This window comes from Oryx dammah, unplaced genomic scaffold (assembly GCF_014754425.2).
Source record: "Oryx dammah isolate SB20612 unplaced genomic scaffold, SCBI_Odam_1.1 HiC_scaffold_8, whole genome shotgun sequence".
Lineage (NCBI taxonomy): Eukaryota > Metazoa > Chordata > Mammalia > Artiodactyla > Bovidae > Oryx > Oryx dammah.
The window spans coordinates 50,270,459-50,287,200 of record NW_024070192.1 but is presented as its reverse complement, the minus strand read 5'-3'; the positions used below and the strand labels follow the sequence as shown (position 1 = coordinate 50,287,200).

Sequence of the window (16,742 nt, the reverse complement as noted above, 5' to 3'; positions counted from 1 at the left end):
AGATTCAGTTTTGCTCTTTGCAAAACAAGGAATGTGATGGAAGGGTATGTTTGACAACCATCAGAGAAGGGAAAGCTCTGATATTTTCATCCAAATCTGGGGCAGAGAGGAGGATGAGGAATTGGTTCCAGTCTCCAGTAGCTGCAAGCAGAGCAAAATCTGAAACTTCAATAAGTCATTGTGCTCCTTCTGTGACGATGACAGCTCTCAGAAAAGCTGCTTCAGTGCCTTAGAGTGAATTGAGATTAATGAAACTAAAAAAGAGTTCCAGATAGGAAGGTACCAGGAAAGAGTGGGATGTCATGACAGGGGTGTTTCAACACAGCCAAGGCAATCCCAGAGCCTAATTAACATTTTAAAAGGGAAAAGCTAAAATATTCTTATTGAAAGTTGAAATGAATTTATGGATGATGTTTCAAGATAAATGATGATCAGTGTTGTTGTGGTATTGCTGTTGGTAAGGATGCAAGAACTTTCCAGCAATCAAATACTCTGCTTATCTGCTATTTAAAGCAGTGTAGTTAAATTTTTTAATCTTACCAAGTACTTGGTCAAACATTTTAGAAAAACAGGAAAACTGATCTGACATTAGGGCAAAGGAAAGATAAAAGCACAATGAAAATACAACTGACGTATAAACTAAGAAACCAATTTTACTTTTAAATCAGTGAGCCTTAAGTTAAGCAAAGGGGCTTCCCAGATGGTGTTAATGGTAAAGAATCTGCCTGCCAGTGCAGGAGACGTTAAGAGATGCAGGTTTGACTCCTGGGTTGGGAAGATGCCCTGGAGGAGGGCATGGCAACCCACTCCAGTACTCTTGCCTGGAGACTCCCATGGACAGAGGAGCCTGGCGGGCTACAGTCCATGGGGTCACAGAGTCGGACATGACTGAAGCAACTTAGCACGCATGCATGCAATACCTAAGGAAGCAGTCAGCTCTCTTGAGTTTTTCTTGTAGGGTTGTTTCTATGCTAAGGAATATGGTCGTGACTGGGGTTTGAATAGGGTCCCAGTGGGCCTGATGTAGTAGAAAAGCTGAGGGATTGAAGTCCTATGGGTATTATCCTAAGGCTCTTTCTCCTATTTTCCTTTATATATAAGACAAGGGCTCCAGGCAACTATGAAGTTAGGGTAGCAAAACGTAAGGCAAATCACTTGGTCTCTGGGAGCCTTGGTTTTTCCACAGGTAAACTGAGGAGACTGAACCTTAATATATAGTCACTCAGTCATTCCCAGAGTCCTTTGCAACTAAAATCACATAATCAAGTTAGAAATGTACCATCAACACCCCCCAAACACACACACTTCTACACCTCTGCTCCTCAGCTGAAATCTGACGGCAGAACTTCATGGAGCACTAGACCAGAGGTATTCACAACCCATCAATCCTGGGTGTGACAGTTTCCTGGTGACAGAGCTAAGACTGTGAATGCTATTGTGAATGATAAGAGTAGCTAACATCACTGAGCTCTTATTAAGGGCCAGGCACCAAAAATGTCACAACAATTTATTCAGTCAATCCTTGTAACAGCTCTGTGAGGAATTAACCCTGATATCTGCATCCATTTTGCAGATGAAGAAACTGAGGCTGAGGCACAGCGCGGTCAGGCGAGTAGCAGGGAGCAAATGATACAGCCACAAATCATTGGATCCCCAAGATCCAAGGAGAAGGGACCACAGGGCTCCTGCAAACACTGCAGGATGCTAAGGACAGGACAGGGCTCCCAGGACGGAAGATTTAGCCCCTGAGGCGACGTTAGTGGGTTTAGCTGACTGCAAACTGGGACACGTGGGTGCCGTGTTGGTTCTATCACTGCAGTTAAGCCAAGTCCATTTCCTTGTCTATAAGACAAGGGCAGAGCAAGAGATAACCTTCAAGGCCCTTTTCAGCTCTGACATTCTCCATGAGGGACCATGTCCCATAGGGACTCAGCAACTGTTTGATTCCCAGGCTCTTTTTTTCCCCCAAAGTTCTTCATTTCTATTTTAAAAAATTGCACGTTCCCGTGGCCCTGGAATGCCTGCCTCCGGCCCCTCTGGAGCCCTGGGTTATGTGAAAGCGGTCGTGCCAAGCTGGCCCATGGGCGGGGCCGAGGCTTCCTGGCTGGCCTGTGACATGTTCCTGACGTACTGTGTGGTCAAGGAGCTGGAACTGGGGGGGCTGAACAAGGGCCAAGCCTTGCACTTCAGCTTCCTGACCTGGCAGCCATTCAGAGAGACCCTGCTAAGTGCTATTTCCTAAATACACTCTCTTTTCATAACAATCTTACCACATTGCTTTCCTTTACAAGCGCTCTTAAAAAAAGGGAACTGGACTCCTTCTGGTTAATCTACACAGACTACATTTGGAAACCATCAGAAACTGAACTCTAAACAAAACGTTATTAATGTGTTGTAATCTGCCCTCTATGTTGCAGATGAAAAGAAAATGTTTTATAGTTTCAGAGCATACGTTTTAATTGCCTTTTAAGAGTGCATATACTTTTAGTACTTAGTGTTATAAAACTGTAGTATCTGTTTCTTGATAACTGTTGAGTGATCTCAGCTATTTTTATTAGTTTTTTCCCCCCTTATCCTTTTCTCCCTTTTTCTCCTGAACTGCCACCATGCAAAGTTCCCTTAGATCAAGCTTGATAGGGGTCTCACATATTTGAGATCTTCCATTATAAATAGCTTCTTAACAACCTCCACCTCACTATAAAACACTTGTTCCTGAAAATGAGTTCTATAAACAAAGATGGAGTGGATGGCTTTGCCTAATAATCCAGTAGGGCTGGGAACCAAGCAGTCTCGCCTTTTCCCAGTTGCTCTTGCTTTTTATGGGGGCCAGATGACCCACAGAGATCTGATGCCCTTGCTACTTTCTCAACTGTACAGCCTTGTCCCAGGAGACTAACATATCCGTCAGCGGCCCAGAGGTTTCAAGGGCAGAGTCATGGCCATACCAAGATCCAGTCTGTTTTTCAGCAAAGAATCCCAGATTCATTAGAATTAGGCCTGAAATTAACAGAGGGGTTGGCCTCTCCACCAGCTGACAAACCCCAGGAAGACCAGGTCACTTGACAAGAGTCTAAGGGGCTGAGGTGTCCACTGTCCCACCCTCCAGCTGGATGAACAGCGCCCAGCTCATGGACCAATGATATAAACCTGAATCACAGGCTCACAGGAAATGAAGTGACCTTTCTCAGCTCAGGGCTTCCTGGAGCAGGGCTGGGGGATGGGGACATTTGGCCATCCGGATTACTGGTCAGCAGGAAACTGCAGAATTTGCCAGGGGGTCTTCCGAGTGGTCCAAGTATTAAGTGTCTTCAGTGATGGACCACAACGGCAGCCACAGTTGATAAAACCTCCCAGGATCACCCAATGTAAAGTAACGTTCCTAGAAATCAGATTCAAAGAGACTCCTTGGACCAGACAGTTCACAGAGATGATGTGGTCCATCACTCATTTTCAGGTGGGGAACTGAAGCCGAGATGGGCAAGTTATTTACCCGAGGTCTCGCGGCCTGTGTGAGCTCAGAAACCTGGCTTCTAGTTCTTTGCCTGGCTCTTCACTGCCCACAGGAAGACCACTGCTGAGTAAAGGAAGCGTCACTAGGAGGAATTCCCTTTAGTTATCTGAAAATGGAAGCCTGTGCCCTTTAATTTCAGTTTCTTTTCAGAGATAGTCATCTTTCTTATCTCAAACATTAACTCCAATGTTTCTTAGTCTGTCTCCAGTGTTTCCCTAATGTCTTCATGACTCACTGGATATTATGGCTTGATACAGTACAGAGTGGTGCTCAGTTACAACCTTGGCTTCTAAAGCAATTTTTCTTTTAATGAAAAACAAGCCTTTCTCTCAGTCCCCTTGCCATCAAAACTTGCACAACACATTGAGAATTCTTGCAATGGCTTAGCAGGCTCTGTTTTCATAATATGTCAGTCAGAATCCACAATTTGAAGGAGCAGTTGTTTATAAATCTATCACAACTGAAATTTTAAATTGGAGTTTTCTTTCCTACCCTCGCTTCAATAGTCTTTTACTTCATGTATGGGATAAGGGGGAAAAAACCACTAGGCCTACTCAGATCTCGCTGCGCGCTGACAACCAGGAGGCAAAGCCATCTGCTGGGTCCAGGGCATGAATGTCCTAAAACGCCCACCAAGCAAACCCGACCTTCCTTATGGGAAAGCCAGGCCATTCCACAGCTCTGTTTAGTTCTACAATGGATGCTGTTATTCAGGACCTTATTTTTTGATCCTCTTCAAGCCTGCCTCATTCAATTTCTGGATTCTTAATCCTTGGGGCAGGTGACATTTTAATACTCTAAGAAATCAGCTCAAAAGAAAGCTTTGAAAAACTGGGTCATCACATTTTAGTATTCCAGGGGTCTATCAGCTAGATATGGCAGGCCTTTCTCTCTTCAGACAGATCACAGATTAAAGGGTAATAATTATAAAAAGACAAGATAGAGAACAGCTACTTAAAAACATCCTTGGAAATAACTTCTTCTACCACCATTTTACAAATGCTTCCAAAGAGTTCTCTTCTGAGATGAAACAATGTGAAACCGAGTTCTCCTTGAGACAGGTTGAAAGTCCTTCCATTCAGTTGTTTTTGTATTAATTGGTGCTCCTAAAACAAACTGTTTCTTCAGCCAGGAACATAATTCTATGTTGGGATACTGGAATCTGTCTCTCTCCTTAAGATCTCAGCAATATAGTTTTTGGGTGTGTTTCATGACCTTTTGTGCTAGCAAATAAGCCTTTGGAGGATTAAAATTAACTTTTCTCATCCTAGTTTAAAGAGTACTCTGCTCTGGGAACATCAAAAAAAAAAAAAAAAAAAAAAGCCCGAGTCTTGTGCCAAATACCAGTCTAGCAATGCTGATATTGCTTTCAAGGTTCTTATTTTAAAAAGAAATTTTTACAGGAGTAGCAGAGAAAGTAGCAAAAAGAATCTACAAAAGCTCTTCTTTTTAAGATCAAAGAAGAATCAAGTTTTGTTACCAGTTTTTGAGAGTATACGACTACTTTAAAACTACTCCAAGTGGTGTAAAGCATTAAATGTGCTTCATACTTCTTGACAGAGAGATCCAAGAGTAGTCACTCAACTTGACCTAGGTATCCTAATAAGGACCCACATAGAATATTCAATGAAGACTTGGTATCATATGTGTTAGGAGCTTTGAAGTCAGGCTATCAGATTGGTCATTTGCCACAGAGCAGACTAGATAAATTCCCACAATGACACACTCCTAGAATGAACACTAAGGGATTCAGGTCAGTGCTCCTTCCTGCTAAGAAAGCACAGGGCAGGCAAATTCTCACCATATAGCCTTTGCCCTCTGATCTTATATCTTACCTGTCCTCCCCAGGCCCAGTGCTCTGTGGGAATTCATGACAATCTGACACTTGGATCCTCAATTGCCATAATCTTTATGAGTTGATTTCTTTGAAAGTTCATGAGAAATAGGCTGGAACCATTACAGGGAAGGCACTTTAGATTTCCTTTTTTTTTATTAAGAGTGTCAGCTTCAACTCCAAAATCTATTCCTTTACAAGGAGCACAGATAAAAATTGTATTAAATCATCCAGAGGAAAATACAGGACTTTAAAATATTTTAAAGGACTTTAAAGGACTTCAGACTCAAATAGGGTGTCATCCATAACAGGTACAAAGAAGGATCAGAAGTTCCCTTGGCTGCCTTCACGGGGCAAGGATTCAAGAAGTGCTCAGGAAGGCAGAAAGCTTTCCAAAAGAAGCTAATTCGAAAGACATTTCCAAGTCAACATCCAAACCAAAGAGATGTGGAAAAATTCACAAAAGCATCCTAACAAAACATCCCGACAAAGTACCCTAACTCCTTTTTGCAAACCCACAACGGGTAGGAGCAAAGTTCTAATGTGACAGCCTTTTAAAGCAGCAAGATGCAACCACAAATGTGGTTGCTCTTCCAACATTATTTCCTTTGGGAAAATTACATGGGTGGGTAGGGAAGCAAACCCAAGAGGACTGCAGTTTACGAGGCCTGAGAGGTAGGCTGCACAGAACCTAGGAGTGGGGGGCCTCCTGGTCCAGAGGAGAAATCTCACCTTATTGTACAAGGTGGTGAATATCTCTGGCTACTCTTCAGGCAGAGTATGCTGCTCTCCATTTGCAAAACTGCTCAATAAAATTTTACTGGCAAGGCAAAAGGAGAAACATCTGCTATACTCAAGAGCAGCTGTGGTCAGCAATAAGGCAGCTGGCACAGGGTCAGCGCTGTTCTTGCTGGTAGGTGGTATTGTGGTCACCAGTAATTACTTTGGAGAATTTCATGGAGTCAAGGATAACTAAATGGACAAAGAACATTTTATTTTACTTTCTATCTTTAGCCCAGGAGCAAAAGTCGTGACATGCTGTACAGAATTCAGAAGCCCAAAGTAGTCCCTGTTTTTCATGGAAGGACTTCGGTTACCTCAAAGACTGGAAACCCTTAAACGTAAGTATTTCAAACAATATGCTCTTGACAAGTGACCTCTCCACTCATTATTTCTGATTGAACAGTTCCTGTAGATTGCATTAGTCTTTAAGTGTTTCCTTTTGCAGATATATTACAGAATACTTTATAAAGAAAAATGTGAAAATTATATTGAGCAAATCAATAAACGGTACACGTTTTTAAAAACCTCATCTTTATCAAATTTACATGATACCTTCGAAGTTAAATAAACCCTGCACAGAGTGGGAATTTGGAGTGTAAATAAAAATCTGTTCAAGGCATGCAGTTGATAATTTTTCTACAGAATGATGTCAGAAAGTAGCAGTTAAATTAATATACACTATACTTAAAAAAATTAAACACTTGGGAAATAACCTCTCGAGCCACTGGAAAATGACAATGTCTAAGAAATTTCAATCAAGTTAATTTCAGTACCAGAGCAACGCATTTTTCCCACCAGAAACTATATGAAAAAAACAAATTAACCAAAATGGGCCTCCGAATGATGGGATAACATCAACCTCAAAGAGAATGTCATGACTGCTTGTCAATTAAGTTATTCTACACACACATACTCAAAGGCGAAACTAGCCACATTCATTTTAAAATCATGTCAAGGCCGAATGGTTGATATTATATTAAAATGAAAGCATGACTTGCATTTTAAAAAAGAAAAGGAAATGCTCTTGCCAACCAAGAGAGTTAACCTGCAACGGCTGGTGTAGTTCAGGTATGCAAGCTCCAGTGAGGCCATGCAAGGTGAACCATGTCCAAAATGTTATTGGATACACAACCCCAGGGCTTCCCTGGTGGCGCAGATGGTTAAAAAAAAAAAAAAAAAAATCCACCTGCAATGCACCTGGGTTCGATCCCTGGATTGGGAAGATTCCCCTGGAGAAGGGAATGGCTATCCACTCCAGTATTATTATCTGGAGAATTCCATGGACAGAGGAGTCTGGTGGGCTATAGTTCATGGGGTCGCAAAGAGTTGGACATGACTGAGCTACTAACACACATGCCCTAAGTGTACCCCTTACTGCCAGGGCTCCTAGAACATCCTTAGATGTTTTGGGAGTGGAGGGAGAGACTCAGGGACCAATTTCAACCAATTTTAGACCTATTTCTGACTCGACCATCTCTACAAAGCCACTTCTGATCAGGTTAGGGTCATGGTAGGTCCAGGGTTCTCCTAGGATGGAAAAGAACCCCTGGCCGGCATGCAAGGCACATCAAAGCTGGGTGTTAGAAGGCTGGGATTCTAAATGTCAGCCTTGTTAGTCATTGTGTGTAGATCACTTGAACCCTCAGAGCTTTAGACAAGTCAGAGGAGGAGGGCTTCCAGTTTTGATGTTACTTTGAGTCCACGAAGATCCTAGATCTTCTAGACTCTAAACAGGGACCCCATGACTTTCATAGCCTTCACAACTAGGCAATAAGAGGGACCTAAAAATCTCCTGCTGGTTTTTTTTTTTTTCTTTCAATGAGACTTTCCCTATCATTTTTAAAAAGTACTCAGTTTAGGTGCTCCCTAAGGAACGGCTTTTGTGGTAGCCCAACATCTCATAGTTCTAACATTAGTCTATGGTCTTAACCAACAGAGTAGTAGTCAGAGGACTTCTCTAACTTTGATTTGGACATATAACATTTTAATCAGTAAAATCAGAGAAAAACTGATTGATATCCATAGTATCATTTTTTAAAATGAGTGATTTTATTGATTTATCAATAATATTTGCTTAAATATTGTCTAAAATTACAGTCCAATATACCTCATTTAGGAAGACAAGTAGTGAAACCACAAATACAATGGAGTTTCAGTTAAGTCTTAAAAACACCATGGTGTCCCTGTATGTCCTGTTTTGCAAAATGTAGTCAAAGAAGTCTGTGAGCATCAGGCAATTTTAATACTAAATGAAAATAATCATCTGAATTTTACCTATTTATTCTTTTATGACACATATTTTGCTAACTTCTAGTCACCCTGTTTTTAAACTGATGCCTTTGCTGATGTTACTTTTATAAACTGAATGGACTGTCCTTAGGTTTTTTTTTTTAACCTGCTGAAAACTGATTTGTCTTCTAAAGACACTACCTTCTAAAGAATTGGCAAAAATAAATCCTGATACATCCAATGATGAGATAGTATGCACCCCATTATATGAGATTATAAATAAAGTTTTCAAACTGTCTGGAAGAAACTGGGATTAGGGATTAGTTTGTAAAGACAGAGAGAGATGCAATAATCTTTGGAGAACTGTGATCGAAACTATTCCTTCTCATCAACATTAGCTCAGAAAAAGTGGGATAAACCTCTAAAAGAGCAGGGTGACTGGCAGAAGCGAAGTTCTGAAGGTAAATTTTTCCTTTAGTTTTCTGAATTCCAGGCTGTTTTCATCTCATGAGACTTTAAGTACAGGTTCTGCCATTGCTCTTTGCTATGACTTGTGTTCAGTGATTTCTTTCTCTTTCTTAACATACACATCAGCCAACTTTTTGTTTGTTTGTTTTACTTTTTGGCCACACAATGAGGCAGGTGAGATCTTAGTTCCCTGACCAGGGACAGAACCCACACCCCCTGCAGTGGAAGCTTGAAGTTTAACCACTGGATTGCCAGGCAAGTTCCCAGTTATGGCTTTCTAATTGGAGGAAGGGTCTAAGCATGATGGGCAAGTCAGTGAGAAAATTCTTATCATGGCTAAAGCATAAAAAATACAAAGGGAGGGGGGCTTGGGTTTGGCAACATTAACCAAATATGGACTGATTGCAAAAAGACATGAAAGTTTAAATACCACTTTAAACATCTTTATGTATTAACAGGTACAGCAACTCAGGGCTACTCAGGACATATCTAAGAGTCTCTTAGGTCAAATTCTGATATTTATACTGTCTTCTTCATGTTCTTGGCTTCTTAATCTTGAATAAGGAGAACCATTCTGGTTCTAGATTTACTTGTCACTGGGAAAGCATTCTCCTTTAATTAAAACACACACATACACTGAATCTCACTGCATTATCACGAAGGCTCTTAGATTTCCTACCAAATAAAGCATTTATTCAAAAAACCTTTTTTAAACCCTATATGTTTACTATTAGTAGAAGGAAAAGTATAATGCTTAAGCTGTTTTTACCTTGAAACTATTGTTTTATTAGGCTTATTTACTTTCTCTTCTGTTATTAGCTTAAAGAGATGGCTAAGTTGTTGTTGCTAGTGTGTGTGTGTGCAGTAAATCTTGATACAAGACAAGCAGAGAACAGCAGAGCAAAGGGCAGTGCAGGCACAGAGTGGTCAAACAGGCTGCTTCTGCCACTAGCTTCTACACATAACCTGTAAATCAGTAGCAACAGCAAATTCCTCATTGACTTCTGGAATCATTTCCAAATAGTCAAACCTCCAAGGTCAAATCCACCAATCCAGTGCGTCTGTTGTACTGAGAGGCCCCCAAAGAAAGGACTGCAATTTCGTGCTGACTTCTTCCGAGGGCAAGAAACAGAGAGTGGGAGTTGCGGGGGAGGGAGCTGATGGTTTCCCATGGCAAGAAGCCTCTCCTGCCCAAATACAGGAAAATTCCCAAGTAAGAGTGGCATATTGAAATCTAATCAAATGGCTAGCCTATTTTTGCCCTTGGATTCGTCAAAACCATCTTAAGAACAACAACCCTTGGTACCTTTCAAGAATGCTTCTTTCAGAGGAAGGTTTTAGTTAAGATGCTCTTCAGTTTGAGTTTAATTTTAAATTTAGTCCCAGGGCTCCTGAGACAGGTAAATGACTGTGGTTGACTGAATGAGATAAGATCGGGCTTGAACTTCTTAGGGGATGTGTACTAAAACAAGTTTTAAATGAGCATCAGCTGCAATTCGGTCCTTTTTTAACATCATGATGTAGTGGAAAGAATATGGACTTTGGGGGTCAGAGAAACCTGGGTTCAAGGCCTGTCTCAATCACTTATCTTTTCTTAGACACGGTTCTCTTAAAAATACTATTCTACCTGGCAGGACAGTTGTGAGGGTAAGAAAATATATATACACAGTGTCTATCACAGAGTAGGCATTCAATAAATGATTCTTTTTGCTATTACTACTACTACTCCTACTATTATTATTATTTGAGGTAATACGGTTACTTACAGTTTCCAAACATCCAAATAGCCACATCAAAACGTAGGTCACAAGGAGAATGTAACTGTCCTAATGGAAAATCCCAATCAAAATATTTTTATCATATACATGTTTAAAACTTAAGTATAAGACTTTTAGGCCTGTGAACTTTCAACACAATAGCTATGACTTCACATACCTGAGTGTTCTTAAAAAAAAATATTCACATTGAAAAGGTCAAGTTGTAAGGCCATTTGATTAAAATAGCAATAAAAGAGTAAACATTAACTCACAATTTTTCCTCTGGTCTTTACTATTCCAAGTAGTATCACCTCCCAAATAAGTTGCACCTTAAGACATTTTAAGATTATCTTGATTAAAATCTTTAAGTTCTTAATTTTAAGTAGGGAAAACCTAATCTCCGAAAGCCAAGTTTAATACTTGAACCATGATCTAGATCTTAGCTGCAGCATGCTATCCTCTGCTACTCCTGAAACATGACTGCCCAAAGTGAACGAAGTTCTCTTTTTATATTAGTTTTAGAGCCACTGATAAAAATGCAAATGATTAACATCAGAAAGGAAGAATTGTTCATCACTAGGCCACCCAAATTTCCAGAAGCATCATAAGTTATAGAAAGCTTATCTCTGGAATTTCAATAGTTTTCTCACAGGTTTCAGAGCTATCTACTAGAGGCTTTGCAAACTGAATTAAATAACAAAAATAAAGCAAATGAATAATCACCCTCCAAATCTGTCAATATTTCAAATCTAGGCTTTCCTCCTGGGTATATAAACTATCCTCGAGGATAATTCTATTCAAGCTAGTATCTCCTCTCCAAATTCACTTTTAACCCAAGCTAAATAAGGATGTTGGTGCCAATCAACTCCCATTATCTAAAAGAGGGTAACCCATTTCATTCACTTTTGCTTTTGCATCTCAAAAATAAACTCACTAAATCAGCACCTGATCTTTTCCTAAGAAAAGTAAGCCTATTCTGTATGTAGAAAAAAATTGACTCAAAAATAGGTTATATTGCTTCCACTGTTAAAAACATCTACAAGTAAATTTAAAAATCTGAAGTATCCAAGCATTTGGATTTCTTATTTGCTCGTCTGGACTATCTGCAATATCCATTTCGATTTTTGCTATTTCTAACTGCGAAGCCATCACAGGAGTTGGCCTCAGGGCGCGGAGAGGAAATCTGGCTTCCACCTCTGGGACACACGTTTCAGCGCTTATGTCTGACTGACCCTGCCAATCACCTCTCCCAGAAGCCACAAGCCTGGCTTACAATAACAGAGTATATCAAAGAGGACAGGAAAGAAAACAAGACAGTGGCAGGGTCAGCAGAGGATAAGAACACGGGAAGATGCCCTGTGGAGGCAGGGAAGAGGGAGCCATATATTCATGGGATTAAAAGATGTTTCTTAGAAAAGGTAACATCATAAACGCATAGGACCTTGACTGCCAAAGTCAGCCCAGTACGACTGTAAAATCACTGTTAGACACAACTAGGAGAGCAGATTGTCTCGTTATGATGGGATTGGTCAAGAAAAAACACTCCATTTCACATGAACTTGGAATTGCAACCCATACGCTTAAACCAGCTTAGAGTGATGATTATGGTAACTGTATACTGACTTCTGATATAAGGATCATCCACATAAAGCGACTCTTTTCACTAGAACCATCTAACTCCAGAATTGTGATAATCTGTTCTTGCCTCCATATAAAAGCACGCCTGATCCATTCTGCACTGTGATCATAAACTCAGCAGACTTAAAAGGCATAGACAGTGGGATAGAAAAGAACTTAAGAGGTGGCGGTGGGGGTTTATAATCCATCTGCATTTGACCTTGACTCTGCTACTTATGGGCTGTGTGATCTTGGGAAAGTTACTAGTTTCTCTGAATTGCAGTTTCCTCAGAAAATTATTATGAGCACTCAACATCCAAAAAAAGGTAAACTTTCAATATACATTAACTCAGGGAAGCCTGATATGCTACAGTCCACAGGGTCGCAAAGAGCAGGACCTGACTTAGCAATTGAACAGCAAATTATTAAAGACAGGTAAAAACAAAAGATAACTTTTAAAGGCCACACTCATGGGCCTGACCTTCCCAATCTACTTTTAGCCTCAATCAACTTTTTTCAGCCTTTGCTTCTGCTACTTCCCTTCACAGCCAATATCCAACTTTCCTGTATCTACTCCTTTATCTGTGTGGTTCCCTCCATATAAAATCACCATTAGAGTCACTTTCAAAGTTTCAAGCCTACCATTCAAATAATACCTTCTTCAAACAGCCTTTTTTATTTTCCCATTCCTCTTCACTAAATTACTCATAATATCTTGCTACCTTCTGACAACTATTTTATGCCATCTATTATAGCCAGTTGTATATAAACAGAGCAGCTAGCACAAGGCTTAGATACTTACATACAGTAGCACTTAATAAATGTTGATTAGAGGAATAAAGGAGTAACAACGATTCTCTCTCTCTGCTAGATCTAAGGAAAGGAGCAGCTTGTCTTCACCCTCCCACTTTCCTCCAGAACCCCATGAAAATGCTGCTGCCTCCTTAACTCTGGCAGGATAGGAGATTCATGATGCCAGGAGCCTAAGCTGTGAACGCTGGCACTTTGCTCTTTGCCTTCAAGGAGTTAAACTGAGTCCCGGGGAGATAAAAATCTCTGGTTTTTATTGTTTAGTGAGAATGCCTGACAAACGAAGATCCAGCTGCAATTGTAACATTCCAGGCTCGGAAGGCGCCAAGTTTTACTAACTATAATTTAACTGGTCCGACTGCTGCAGCCCAAATTCTTGTTTGGATAATCAGTCTTTGTTTGAATATGTTCAAAAACAGCCCAGGCTAGCATTAGCCTCTGGGTATGTCATGTGAGCTGATTACCCTGTGGCTCCCAGTAGCAGAAACTCATACACAAGAGGAGGATTATTTTCCTAGTATTACTGTTACGCTAACATATAATCAGCCCTTTTCTCCCAGTCTCCACATCTCTTTTACGGCCTCCCCCAACCTTCCTCCTCCAACCTTCCCCACCCCCTCCACTCCTGCCTTTCTTTTTTCTTCTCTCTTTTCTCTCTCTCTTTTTTTTTTTAATAATTCAAAAGTCTTCTTTTCAAGTTCAACCAAAGTTGAAAGGTGAAAAGGTCAAGAAAGTTTCATGGCTGTGGCTGTTTAGAAAAGGGTAGGACTAACTGGGGTCTCTCTTGCTCAGCCTCTCTACTCAAGGCTCAAGAAGCTCATATTTCACTGTACTTCTGCAGCGCCTAGTCGCCTTGACACAATCTGTTTGGAATGAAATTAAGCCCTTGTTAATCATTTTTAACATAATATATTAATAATAATTTCACCTGCCAAACAATCATTTCATACTTAAGTAACTCAAGTGACTCATTTGTTTGTTAAAAAAAAAAAATCCAAATTCTCCAAGTTGCACATTTTAATCGAAGGACACTTACTTGGGACCTGCCTACCCCGCCTGTCTGCAAGTCATTTGGCTCTAACAAGCCAAGAAAGATTCTGGAAACTCTGTACCTGTCCTGTCACTTGGGCCTTGGTCTGGCCATTCTCAAAGAGCCCAAGTGCGCTGATGCATTTACAGTGCTTAGGACAGAGGCTGGCTGATAGAAAATGCCAGATGGTATTTGCTATGAGAATTTGGGGGAAAAAATCCTGACTCGAGGGTATAGTTCTACCAATCAGTGGGAAAACTGCTGGCAGGGAAAGACCATGGCTCAGAAAAGGCTGGAATGATTGGTACATGGGTGGGTGAAATGCTGTAAACTGGGAAACTTATGTTGGAGCACTCAGCTAGTCTGGAACTGTAGGTGTAAATCTGGTCCTCGCAGCTCCTACATTGCTAGAGGGAAGGCCACCAAAGGAGAAGGAAACTCTGATCCCTGGGAGGGAGATCTGTTTAGTTTACAATTAACAACAGCAAAGGAACGCTTTCTGAAATCTTCCCTGGAAGGCTCACAATTTAATTCTATACAGCAGTTTGGTCTTGAATCTTCAAGGCCTTAGTTGAGATGACAGGCAGAAATCAGAGTACTTCAGACCTGCTCCAGAGACAGAGACACACACACACAAGGAAACAAGAAAAGCTCCTTCTGGGGCCAAAATTCTAAACTACGCAGTGATCTAGCATTCGAGAGAGGAGAAGAGGAAACAGAGGAGGCTGCGCACTAGGATGCAGCGGAAAATGACAGGAAGTGGCGTCTAATGCTTGAAGGGTTATCACAAATCTGTTGTTGTATCTGCTGTTGTTGTTGAGTCACTAAGTCATATTCAATTTTTTTGTGACCCCCCTCATGGACTGTAGCCTGCCAAGCTCCTCTGTCCATGGGATTCTCCAGACAAGAACACTGGAGTGCATTGCTGTTTCCTTCTCCAGGGGATCCTCCTGACCCAGGGATCAAACCCGTGTCTCCTGCATTGGCAGGTGGACTCTTTTACCCCTGAGTCATCTGGGAAGCCTGTCATGTATCTACTACTCTGTATTCTTGCTCCAAGCATTCCAGGGCAAAGAAGAGCAAGTCTATTGTGAATTCCCACAACTTCTAACAGTTGCATGGTAGACTGTACTCATCTTTAACATCCATGAATTACATCTTTTACTCACTTAAATCATGCTGAAATTTAAGACCATGTTTTTCCTCCCTGCTGTGGGTATTGTGTGAAAAAACACACACACCCCACTGTTATTAATAATGCTCAGTTCACATTAATTAGAATTTTAGAATGTCATAGGCCAAAGAGCGCTTAAAGAAAAATTGAAGTAGAACTGTCTCGGGGCCAGAGTGAGGCCAGAGAAGGACTTTCCATGTATACTCCATGAACAAAATATCTCCACTTGGATCTGTTTTCTGTATAGGGGTCCTGAAAAGATTTCACTTGAAAATAAAAGGCTCTGCTGTTAAAAAATTTCACTAGAAAAAAGAAAAAGGCTCTGCTGTTGAGGAGGAGGGTATAAGAGGAAGGTTTAAAAACCAAAGAGCCGGTCCAATCTTTCATCTTAAAGAAACAGGGGACAGTAAAGTTGTGTCCAAGGTGCCCAGTGAGTGGAGAACAGGGTTAAGATAAGAACCCCTCTGCAGCCCCCAGCTCAGTATATATACTCCATCTCCAATATACCTTTTAAGGAAGCCCTCCCTCCATTCACTATGCTTGGATCACAAGGCTGCAACCTCAAAAGAAATACTTTTTAGCAATATTTAACTGGCACTGTAAGTCGAATCAACAATCATTTTTAGATCCGGACAATGAAGTAAGACAAATCTGGGGGATGGCCATCTTTAGTTGCAAAATCACTTCTGCTAAAGCCATTAGCTACATAGTATTCTCGGCAGCTCAGGTTTTACAACAAAACCCGTAAAAGCTAGGGGTCAAAGCTTCTCCCTTGGGGTTTAAAGGTGTGAAGCTTCTGAAATGCTTCTTGGGCTTTCAGAACCTTCCCAATCAGCTCTAATCTTCATCACCTCCTTCTGATTATCCCTGTTTTGCTAGACAATATGGAGGCAAAAAAAAAAACCCAAAAAAAAAACAAAAAACCACAATAAAAAGGAAGTATTTTTAGCCTCTTTTTAAGTGGTGACTAAGTTTATCACACTCCTACTCAAATTAGTCATACAGGTTAGTCCCAAGGGAGAGCAGTCTGGCTACAGATCATTGCAAAGGAATGACTTCTTGGAGGCCTAAAACAAACACTTAGTAAGGCTCACGGTTCTATCTGGAAATATAGTCAAATAGAAGCAAATTCCATGAAATTCCCAACTGATGCAAGCAACATTATTTTATATCTTACAATGCTAGCTTGGGTTAGCTGCTGTGGTCTGCTAAAGAGATAGATGACTCTAAATGATGATAAAGGAAATAGTTATTTTAATAATGATAATAATAATTTTTTTCCAACATGCTTATTCACAGGGGCTGAAGATGTCAACAAAGCAGCAATGGAGAAGAGAGACAACAACTGAGAATAAAACAGGACTTACAAAGCATTTCCCACCATTTTGGTTCTTTTTTTCCTTTTAAGAAAGAGAAAATTGGGTCTTGAATCCTCATGATGAAACTCAGGGACTTAAGGTTTTTAAAGTTTTTCACCACAAACAAGATTTTCAGGGCAGAACTAGCACATGGGCCATGAAACTGGTTAT

The 16,742-nt window shown here is 40.7% G+C and overlaps 1 protein-coding gene and 1 long non-coding RNA gene across 2 annotated transcripts in view; one reads left to right on the top strand and one right to left on the bottom strand.

Annotated features, from left to right (window-relative positions):
- Positions 1-16,742, bottom strand: part of BCAS3 (BCAS3 microtubule associated cell migration factor) — a 598,439-nt gene that overhangs the window by 126,177 nt on the left and 455,520 nt on the right. The gene's annotated exons all lie outside the window — the stretch shown is intronic.
- Positions 6,037-16,590, top strand: LOC120866429. Its single transcript, XR_005721657.1, has 3 exons — positions 6,037-6,258; positions 6,360-6,466; positions 16,513-16,590. It is a non-coding gene; the product is annotated as an uncharacterized LOC120866429 (long non-coding RNA).